At 46.9% G+C, this 11,462-nt stretch overlaps 1 pseudogene; it reads left to right on the top strand.

Moving 5' to 3' along the window:
• Positions 1–9,645: 9,645 nt before the first annotated feature.
• LOC101679038 lies at positions 9,646–10,674 on the top strand (annotated as a pseudogene).
• Positions 10,675–11,462: the final 788 nt, after the last annotated feature.

The following is an 11,462-nucleotide window of genomic DNA, read 5'->3' as shown; positions in this document are numbered from 1 at the left end:
GCCAAATGGCTGTGGCCACCCTCAGGACACAGCAGCACAGAGAGGCAGGGAGCTCACACCCAGAGCAGGGAACTTCTGCTGTGAGGCTGTCCCCGCTCTCCAGGCGGTGCTGGCTGGCTGACCCCATGCACAGGTCACGGAGCAGGCTGGGCACCAGCTCTCGTATCCCAGACAGCCCCTTCGCAGCTCACATGGGACCCTGAGCAGAAACCACGTATGTCCTGGCCCTCCACAGTCTGCTTTTCGGAAAAAACTCTCCACTATTTGCTCATTGAGGACAAAGCAGGAAAAAAAAAAGATGAAAGAGTCTCTTCTGTTGAAGGTTTTGCTGTTTTTTCTCAACCAGCATGTCATATTTAAGTAAATACCATTGAGATAAAAATCTTCGACATGTAGGAAGTTTCTAATGTGTTAATTGCTAATTTTTCTGAGAAACCCAGAAGAACTATATATCCTTCTATTCACAGCAGAAAACAATGAGGGAGCACAGGAATTAAGATTGTTTCCAGTTCAGGGCGCCTGGGTGGCTCAGTTGGTTTAGCACCTGCTCAGGTCGTGATCCCCGGGGTCCTGGGATCCCGCAGCAGCATCAGCATCACAGCCGCTCAGCAGGGAGGCTGCTTGCTCCTCCTACTCCCTTGCCTTTGCCCATTCCCCTGCTTGTTACTCTCCCTCTCGCTCGCTCTTTGTCAAATAACATACACATAAATACATAAAATAAATAAAGAATAAAAAATCTTAAAAAAATAAAAAATAAAAATAAATTGTTTCCAGTTCAGAAGTAGTGAAAAACCAAATATAATGAAAGGGTTTAGAAAATCCACCTGTTTCGACCCTGCAAACCCTTTGCCCCTCCAGGGAACTCAGTGGCAGATGTGGGCAAACTGTCTGCTCACACACATTCCATTGTTCTCAGGATTTTACTCTGACAAAGAGCGACTCAGGCCCTCCCCTCCCATGAAGGCAAACATCCAGTCAGCCTTGGAATGCGAGCTATCTGAGAGCAGGACCTCCTGTGTGTTATGGCACACTGTGGTGGTGGGGGTGGGGTGGGGTGGGGACTGCTGCTGAGGACATGGAGAGCCCCTGAGAAAGCAAACCCTGGTGTGGGCTCAGACCCTTCAGTGCTGGCCACCCAATGTCAGCTAGGTCTGGGCTTCAAGAACATTGTTGAGGGCTGACCCATCTCCCACTCCTACAGAAGTTGTCCACCACCCCCTAAGTCAGGTCTGAGCTGGTTTGGGCTGCCTTTAGTGGTGTGGGGGGCTGGAGACAAGTGAAAGGCTCCTAGAGCCACACAGATCAGTCATATTCTGTACCCACAGGGACTTTGCACTCCTGGCCACCCCTCGCCCAACTCCTGCTCATCTGCAGATCTCACCTGAAACCCTCCCTCTGCCAAGCACGCCTCACCCCACCTCTCTAGCTAATCTGGGGCCCTTTCAAAGGCTCTCCCTGCCATCACAGGTAGCTTTGTCCTGTGCAGCTCTGCATGTCATTCCTGTGGCTGTCGCGGTGGGGGTAACGTCTGCCTTCCCCACGAGGCTTTGGCTTCAGGAGGGCTGCAAAACCATCCTCTGCCCCCTATGAGAACCTACAGCGCGGGACGTGTGGCAGAAATGGAGTCTCTGCCAGGTGTTCCAAGCATTACCTCAGTTTAGTGGGACCAACATACACTGTCTGCTGAGCTCAGCCTAGGCAGGAGGCCAGCTGATGCCGTCTCTGACAGAGAGACTTGAGCAAGTGAAGCGAGGGTCCCGATAGCGGGTGGAAATGCCATGTCCCAGATGGACGGGCTGTGGGTGTGAGGGCCTCCTCAGGCCCTCCATGTTCCCCCGGGCCTGACCTCTGGCTGGCAGGTGCAGGGGCAGAGTGGGCTGTGGCAGGAGGCCTCTGCAGCCCGGCCTGGGTGGGTGGTCCAACAGAAGAAGTGGATTCTATCCTGAAGAAACACAAGGAGAGCTCAAGTCCCGACTATGCAGACTCAGCTCCCAGGGTTCAAGCTGAGGGTCCTGTTTTGTTTCCTCTTAGTTATTTTTTTGTCTTCTATTGTGACCTGTCATAGGATCAAAGGAAAATATAGATCACTGCATAATCTCCTCTGTTTAGCATCACTCACGTTAGGGTGCTGAGTGTCTGAAATGCCTCTGAAGCTCTTTTTTTTCCCTCATGCCATTCCCACTCTGAGACCATCTTTGCCCTGATGGGGGATGTCCCCGTGCCACCCACACGCACAGCTGCACAGTAGTCTGGGTCTCCTGGCCTCGAGAGCTCCTACGTCGTGTTTGTGAGATTCACAGATGGATGCGGTTCTGAGTTCGCACATGTCTGTGAACACACAGAACTGCTGTCCCCTCCTCCTGTCATTCTGTGCAGGTCTCCATGGTGAGAAACTCCACACCTGTTCACTGTCCTCTGGCACACACCTGTGTCATCTGCATTTCTTGGTCACTGAGAATAGTGTTGCCATGAACGTTCTGGTACCCAGGAGCATGTCCCGGAGCAGATCTGGCGGGTACGCGCACCTCCAACTCTAGTGCAAGGCCGAAGTCTTCGCAAAGATGACAGATTCCAAATGCTTTTTTTCTGCTGCCATGGAGATGAACTTAGGGCTTTTTTCCCCCTCCTTTAATCTGTTTGATATGTGGAGTATAGTACTGATTTTTATAATGTTAAACTAGCCCTGCGTTCTGGGATAAACCCTACTGATCACGATATATTGGCATTGTTCCACGTTCCCTGCCTGGGTTTACTGAGAATTTCTGTGCCTGTGCTCGTGCACGACCCATACTATTCTTTCCTTGTTTATCCTTGTTCTAGTCTCTCATTGTCAACTTTTAATATCAATATTTATGCTTATCTTACAAAATAAGTTAAGATCTATTCTTTCATTTTCTGTTCCTTAGAAGAATTTATGTAACATTGGGATGTTTTTCCCTTAGGTGTTTGATGAACTTCTCAGGGGAGCATCTGAGCCTTGGAGTCTTTCTAGACAAATGACTTTTGATGATTGATTTAGTTGTTGTTTTGTTTTTTAGGGTTATAAGACTTTTTGATTTGCTATTTGTGTTTGAGTTATTTTATTTTTTTTTTTCTTTTTTTGTTTTAAAAACTCTTTAGGATTTTTTAAAAATTTAATTTTATTTTTCAGTGTTCCAGAATTCACTGTTTATGCACCATACCCAGTGCCCCATGCAATATGTGCCCTCCATAAAACCCACCACCAGGCTCACCTAACTCCCCACCCCCTCCCCTCCAAAACCCTCAGATTGTTTCTCAGAGTCCACAGTCTCTCATGGTTAGTCTGTCTTCCCCTCCGATTTCCTCAAATTCACTTTTCCTCTCCATCTCCCAATGTCCTCCATGTTATTCCTTATGCTCCACAAATAAGTGAAACCATATGATAATTGACTCTCTCTGCTTGACTTATTTCACTCAGCATCATCTCTTCCAGTCCCGTCCATGTTGCTACAAAAGTTGGGGATTCATCCTTTCTGATGGAGGCATCATACACCATAGTGTATATGGACCAACATCTTCCTTATCCATTTGTCTATTGAAGGGCATCTTGGCTCTTTCCACTGTTTGGCGACTGTGACCATTGCTGCTATAAACATTGGGGTACAGATGGCCCTTCTTTTCACTACATCTGTATCTTTGGGGTAAAAACCCAGTAGTGCAATTGCAGAGTCAGAGGGAAGCTCTATTTTTAATTTCTTAAGGAATCTCCACACTGTTTTCCAGAGTGGCTGCATTCCCACCAACTTGCATTCCCACCAACAGTGTAGGAGGGTTCCCCTTCTCTCCACATCCTCTCCAACACATGTTGTTTACTGTCTTGTTGGTTGTGGCCATTCTAACTGGTGTAAGGTGGTATCTCAATGTGGTTTTGATTTGAATCTCCCTGACTGCTATGAACATTTTCTCATGTGTCTGATAGCCATTTGTATGTCTTCATTGGAGAAGTGTTTATTCATGTCTTCTGCCCATTTTTTTGACATGATTATCTATTTTGTGTGTGTTGAGTTTGAGGAGTTCTTTATAGATCTTGGATACCAGCCCTTTGTCCATAGTGTCATTTGCGAATATCTTCTCCCATTCCATGGGTTACCTCTTTGTTTTGTTGACTGTTTCCTTTGCTTTGCAGAAACTTTTGATCTTGATGAAGTCCCAAAAGATCATTTTCCTTTTTCTTTGGAGACATATCTTGAAAGAAGTTGCTGTGGCCGATGTTGAAGAGGTTACTGCCTATGTTCTCCTCAGGATTTTGATAGATTCCAGCCTCATGTTGAGGTCTTTAATCGATTTTGAGTTTATCTTTGTGTATGCTGTAGGAGAACGGTCAGGCTTTTCTTCTACACATAGCTGTCCAATATTCCCAGCACCATTTATTGAAGAGACTGTCTTTTTTCCACTGTATATTCTTTCCTGCTTTGTTGAAGATTATTTGACCATAGAGTTGTGGGTCCATATCTGGGCTCTCTACTCTGTTCCACTGGTCTATGTGTCTGTTTTTGGGCCAGTACCATGCTGTTTTGGTGATGACAACAGTTTAGTTTGTAGTAAAGTTTGAAATTGGGCAATGTGATGTCCTCAGTTTTGTTTTTCTTTTTCAACATATCCCTAGCAATTCAGGGTCTCTTCTGGTTCCATACAAATTTGGGGATTATTTGTTCCAACACTTTGAAAAATGCTCATGGAATTTTGATTGGGATGAAATTGAAAGTATAGATTGCTCTGGGCAGTATAGACATTTAAACAATGTTTTTTCTTTCACTCCATGAGCATGGAATGGTCTTCCATCTTTTTTTTTTTTTTTTGTCTTCTTCAATCTCTTTCATGAGTGTTCTGTAGTTCCTCAAGTACAGATCCTTTACCTCTTTGGTTAGGTTTATTCCCAGGTATCTTATGGTTTCTGGTGCTATAGTAAATGGAATCAATTCTCTAATTTCCCTTTCTATATTTTCATTGTTAGTGTATAAGAAAGCAACTGATTTCTGTACATTGATTTTGTATCCTGCCAGATTACTGAATTGCTGTATGAGTTCTTGTAATTTAGGGGTGGAGTCTTTCAGATTTTTCATATAAGATATCATGTCATCTGCAAAGAGAGAGTTATTTTATTTTTTCTAAGAATTTGTCTACCCCATTTAAAAGTTTTAATTTATTAGCATAGAATTATTTAAAAATACCCTCATATTTTAAAAATGCCTGCAATATTGGTAGTTAAGTCTCTTTTTTAAAATTCTTTACCAAAATTGGGATGATTTGACCATAATCTAATCAATTTTTTTTTCCTTCCTTCCTGCCCCATTTTCTCTCTCCTCTCCTTCAAGAAATCTAGTTGTCCATATATTAGAGCTCTTGATAATATACCATAGGTTCTTTAGGTTCTATTATTTTTTAATTTTCCCTTCAATTGTCCTCTGTATTCTTAATATTGGATATTTCTACTTCTCTGTATTCCATGAATCTATATCCCATGAATTTGGCCTTGGCCACAAGAGCCATATAGCTGACTGGACTTGTAGTCCTTTGGCTTCCCGAATGTAATGTAAACCTTTGATACACATATTCATTAAGAAGCAAGGATGTGGAGCAACTGTATCTTCCAGTGGGCAGTTTTCTCATTGAGGTTTGCATTGTCTTGGAGATCCACGAGCATGACCTAGAGACCGTGGCCTGCCTACTGTGGATTCTGTGTTGTGGAAAAATCCTTGAGTCTCCCACAGCTTCACTGAACAATAATTTCCTGACCATCCTCACGTTTGGTCTCTGCTCTTTGTAAAGGAGGGAAGAGAGACTGGAAATGAGCCAGTTTGTTCTCTGGGGTTGGGTGATTAATGCGTGTGTGGGGGGGTGGGAGTGTGACTCCTGGGGGGTCCCTCCTCTCAGGGACCTGAGTGAGGTCTGTGTGTCTTCTAGTCTCTGAGATGTGAGGACCCAGTGCCCAAGGCAGGAGTCTTGAGTTTCCCACCAACAGCAAAGTTACTTTTTCAGCCATTGAAAGAGTGTCCGGCCGTCATGGAAGGACAGGAAAAGCACTGGATGGGCGGTTAAGCTGCTGACTCTCAGTGCACCCCTTCATTCCTTGGGCTTAGATTCCACAGCCGTGTAGTCACCCGCCAGTGAAGTGGGATCTGCAGCTTTCCCAGCTCAGCATCTGTTCTTACACCCAACTCCAGCACCTAAGCTTCCCTTTGGCAACCACATTATCTCACCTGCCTCCTCCCAAACAGCTCCAGAGGGCAGACCCCACCTTCCCCCCACCCTGAAGATGGACGTATGATCCAAGTCTACGCAACCCCATGCTCTGTCCTCTGGGTGCTCTGATGGCGTCAAGGATGACAGCGTGACCCAAGCCAGGCTAAAGACACTTAAATCCATGACTTCATGGAACCCGAGAGAGAGAAACCCTTTCCAGTAGAATGGATGGTGAGTGGATGTCAGCCCGGAGTTGTGGGAGGCCCCAGATGCCATGAGAGAGACTGCCTGGGAATGGGACCTCCACAGAGCACTTAGCAGGATGGAGGGTTGGAGAGGGTCCAGGTCACACTGTGAGAGTGTGAGGCCTTGGGCCTGCCAGGTCGAAACCCAGTCTTGACTTGCCTCTTGCAAGTGTTAATCTATTTCTATCACTAAAAGATGTTAATTTAGGGGCACCTGGGTGGCTCAGTGGGTTAAAGCCTCTGCCTTTGGCTCAGGTCATGATCCCAGAGTCTTGGGATCAGGCCCCACATCGGGCTTTCTTCTCCTTGAGGAGCCTGCTTCCCCCCTCTCTGCCTGCCTCTCTGCCTACTTGTGATCTCTGTCTGTCAAATAAATAAAAATCTTAAAAAAAAAAAAAAAAAGATGTTAGTTTATTTTACTTCAGTGAGTGTGTCCAGGCCCTTGCTATCCAGAGTGCTAGGTGACACCTCAGGATTGACAACCCCTGAGACTTCCCATGCACACTTTACTCACAGGAGGGCCATGGCTGGGGGAGACAAGATGGTAGAATCTGGTCTCAGGGGAACTCCAGAACAGTTCTGTCCCTGTTCCTTCTCTGTCCCAGGAGAGGAAAGCCCCAGAAACAGTGAAGGGGAGAGCCAGCAAGAGGAAGAGGCCCCTGGATGGTTAATTGGTCTGCTTGTTTTTTCCTTATTTTAGGGTCCATTTTGTCAAAGTGTATTTATACTAGGAAAATCACCCATTTCCTCTAGGTTTTCCAATCTGATGCAATAGGTTTTTCTTATTTGACCTTTAATTACTACTCTCTGTTTTCCCTCAGAATTTTCACAATTACTGAACAAATATTGATATGTTATTATTTAGTAAAGTCCATACTTTATTCAGGTTCCTTCTGTTGTACCTTTTCCTGATCCAGGATCCCAAATCAATGTGCCATATGACATGTGGTCCTCATGTCTCTTTAGTCTCTTCTGGGCTGTGTGACAGTCTCTCAGACTTGTCTGTTTTGTTTGATGGCCTTGGCAGTATTGAGGAGACCTGGTCAGGCATTTGGTAGAAAGTTCTGCATTCAGATTTATGGCGTTTTCCTCATGACTAGACTGAAGTGCTTTTTCATCACTTTATATCAAGGGAATGTGCTCTGGAGGTCACTTGTCGCTGCCCCTTGTTAACATTGGTCACCTGGCTGAGGCAGTGGTGGTCGCCGCACTTCCCCACTATGAGTTCCTCTTTTTCCCATGTGCATACAGTGTGTCTTCTTGAGCAGGAAGACACTATGTGGAAGCCACACGGTGGGAGAGGGAGTTAGTCCTCCCCCTTGATGGATAGCAGAATATCTGGATATGTTGTTGGGAATTCTATTAAGAGAAGTCTATTCAACCCATTTGTAAAAACAAAACAATGTAATCTGTTAATAAGCCAAGTAATTTTAAAAGGCAGAGAAGGCATTGAAAAAGGAAAGTATTAGCAAAGGATGCATTGTTTTTTGGCAAGGTCACTGTCCTAAGGGGACCAGAAGGGACCATTTTTCAGGTTGAGTGGTTAGAGGTTATATGGAGTGTGTATGTGTGAAACTGCAGTTAGGTTAGGTAGTCAGTCTTGGTTTGCTGATCTGGGTCTGTTAACATGAGTGACTCCACTTTGCGACCTGTAGATTCCTTTTTAACTAATCACTGATTTTTACTAGTGTGGACACCAGAGCAGTCATTTGAGGCTCTGTGGTTATACTCTAGCACTACAGTATTTGGCTGCTTATTCATTCTGGCTTGACTACTTGGCTTTCCATTAGCTCCACTTTCCCTTTGATATCATTCTATCTTTGTGGGGGTTTTTGTTGGTATTTCCTTCCTTTCTGATACTTCAAGATTATCCCTGCTTCTATATTAACTTAGTCCTAGTGTCAGCAATTTCTTCAAAGACCCCTGGTTCCTCTTATTAGAGAATGGTATCAAAGTCTCACCTGTGGGAACTGAATGTGCTCAGCGGACGATGCAAGGCAGCATATGCATGTATTTCAACCTTAGTAAACACACCTAATTAAAGATTTCTATGTGGAACTGTCTGTGTCCATATTAAGCTAAAGATGAGTTTATACTGATCTCTCCAACCTGGCCCATCATCACGTGGATATTACGATCTTCTCCCTTTGCTGATCTGTAACTTCCTACTCCAACAGCGACGAACTTGGCTCTCCCCACCATTGATTTAATTCATTGCTCTGTTCCAGAATACAGATGTGGTGTTTTCAGAACTGTTAGCTGCCACTCTTAGGGGGAAGAACTTTATCAAATAGGGTCCACTGTGTATATACGTATATTTCTCCTTAATCAAAATATTCCATTCATTTCCAAAATTACTTAGGTCAGCATCTTTTTCATACAACATACAGTGCAGTTTTTCTTATATATACATTTCTAATACAGTGAGGATATGTGTCGCATTCTGTATTCCACTGAAGGGGAGGAAAATATTTTCCTTGGTCCAAGGTTCTAACCTCGGGGCTAAGAATGAAACTGACATGAGAGAGAATAACAGGAGGAAAAAACCCAAAGTGTAGTGATGTGCACATGGAGACCCAATAATGAAAACTGATGTCTACAGAAATGACCAAGGAAGCCAGGTTTCAAACCTTTTAGACAAAGAAAATAAAACCGTGTGAAATCACAGGACAAAGAAAACTTAACCTTGGGAGCTTCAATAAGTAAGGATTTCTAAATAGAATAGAATAGACCCTCCCTTCTGTGGGCACCCAGCAGTGTGGTTTCCCACAGGTGCCTCAGGCTGGAACCCAAGACTTTGCATATATGCTGTGCCTCTGCCAGGGGCACCGTTCCCTCCTCCTGCTTCCCGTCCGGCTTGTTTCTCCATGGCTGAGCCTCAATTTGCCCCCAATGACCTGCCTCATGCCTGCTGGATGAGTGTGAGCTTTTCCCCCACTTAAATGTTCCAACCTTCTAAGCCTTAGGGTCCCCTTTGTAAGATGGGGTGCTGATGGCCCCCATCTCTGGGAGCAGGAGGCAGGGAGACCCCAGGGGCAGACTCACTCAGGACAGGCTGGGAGAGTGACTGTCGCTTAAAACAGCCTAGAGCCTGCCCCCTTGAGGAAGATGTACATGTTCACGGCCCCCAGCTCTGGGGTCCTGCTGCCAGCCTCTGGCAGTGAACCTCCTCACACCCTCTCTCCTGTCCCTATAGCTTCCTGGACCTGTTCTTGCAGACAGTGGAGAAGCGCTTCATGGTGGGACACAGGGTCACCTACTACATCTTCACTGACCCGGTGCCCCTCCAGGAGGGCTGAAATATAGTGGTCCTCATGGTGGGACACAGGGTCACATGCTACATCTTCACCAATCAAATGGCTGCTGGGCCCATGTGCCCCCCTGGGAGAGCCAGATGTTGGTGGTCCTCACGGTGGCCACAGGGTTACCTACTATGTCTTCATTGACCAGCTGGCTGCCAGGCCCATGTGCTTGTTCAGGAGGGCTGAAAGATAGTGGTCTTCATGGTGAGACACTTGCTACATCTTCACTGACCAGCTGGCTGCAGGGCCCTTGTGTCCTCACCGAGAGGGCTGGAGGGTGGTGGTCCTCCAGGTCTGTGGTTCCCCGCACTGGCAGGATGTGTCCATGCAGCACATGGTGATGGTCAGCTGCTTCTGTGAGCAGCACTTCCTCTTCAAGTTGAGCGACTTGGTGTGCAGGCATAGACCTGAAGTTCTGTGACCACATGGGTGTGGAGATCCTGTCTCCCTTCTTTGGCACCCTGTACCCCAGTTTATACTGGGAAGCCTGCAAGGACTTCAGCTACGGATGCCAGCTAGAGTCCCAGGCCCATATCCCCAGGGATCAGGGCAGCATTTACTACCTGGGGGCCTTTTTTAGGGTATTGGTGGTGGAGGTTCACTGACTGACCTTGGCCCGTCACCATGCGATGGGGGTTGACCTGGCCAATGAGATGGAGGCCATATGGCATGACAAGAGCCACCTGAGCAGGTACCTGCTGGATCACAAACTCACCAAGATGCTATCTCTGGAGGACCTGTGGTACCCACAGCTGCCAGGCTGTCCCTTGGAGGACCTGTGGGACCTGCAGATGCTGGACTGTCCCTGGAGGATCTGTGGGATCCGCAGCTGCTGGGCTACCCACCACCCCCCCTCCCCCATCATGGAGAAGCTGAGATACATGGCTGTGCCCAAGAATCACCAGGACACCAGGAACACGTGAGGGGCTGCCCCCGGTTTCCATCAGGGGATGCTGCCAGTGGAGCCATCAGAGCAGGTTCCTTCTTCTGTCCCCTTGAGGGAGACTGTGAGGCCCAGATGTCCAGGGTCCCTGCACATCTGGGGCTGCACCTCCATGCGGGAGGCCTGCTTGGGGGCAAAAGTTTCTGTCATGTGGTCACTGCATTTTGATAACTTCTGGCTCATTTGCAGCTATGAATGGCTCCAGTTTTATGTCAGATGTTTTTCTGTGTCAATGCTGAGCAATCATCTTTAAAAAGAACAGTCGAGAGAAAAGGTTTCCTCCCTGGTTCTAAACAGACACATCTTGGTGGGGCTGGGAGTGGCCCTGTAGCTGCCGTGGAGCCAGAATGGGCCCTGACTGGGTCTTCCCTCACAGTCCCATGGGGCTTCAGGGTCAAGGGTGTGCCGAGCCACCTGCCAGACCCCCAGTCCCCTGACTGCCAGAGGCCTTGGCTGTGGCCGCTAGCTCATCCTCCAGGAGAATGGAACCCTCTGGGTTATATGTGGTTCCTGCCTTGGTTTTAAATGGCTATTTCTGTGCTGGTATTTGTAATGGCTCCGCCGGGATGTGCATCCTGCTGGGACTCCTCAGTGCCCACCGGTGGGTTTGCACTTGTGCCCCCATCTGGCTGCGCCATGTCTTAGTAAGCATTCACTGGGTGCCTGCAGTGAGCTCAGTCAGAGTGTGAGAGTGAGAACTAAGATACAGGATCTCCGCTCAGGGCCCTCCTGGGACTCACGATGGTCCTGAACTCCTGACTCACTTCT

This window comes from Mustela putorius, unplaced genomic scaffold (assembly GCF_011764305.1).
Source record: "Mustela putorius furo isolate JIRA1106 unplaced genomic scaffold, ASM1176430v1.1 tig00002175_pilon_pilon_pilon, whole genome shotgun sequence".
NCBI lineage: Eukaryota > Metazoa > Chordata > Mammalia > Carnivora > Mustelidae > Mustela > Mustela putorius.
This window is presented reverse-complemented; position numbering and strand designations above follow the sequence as displayed.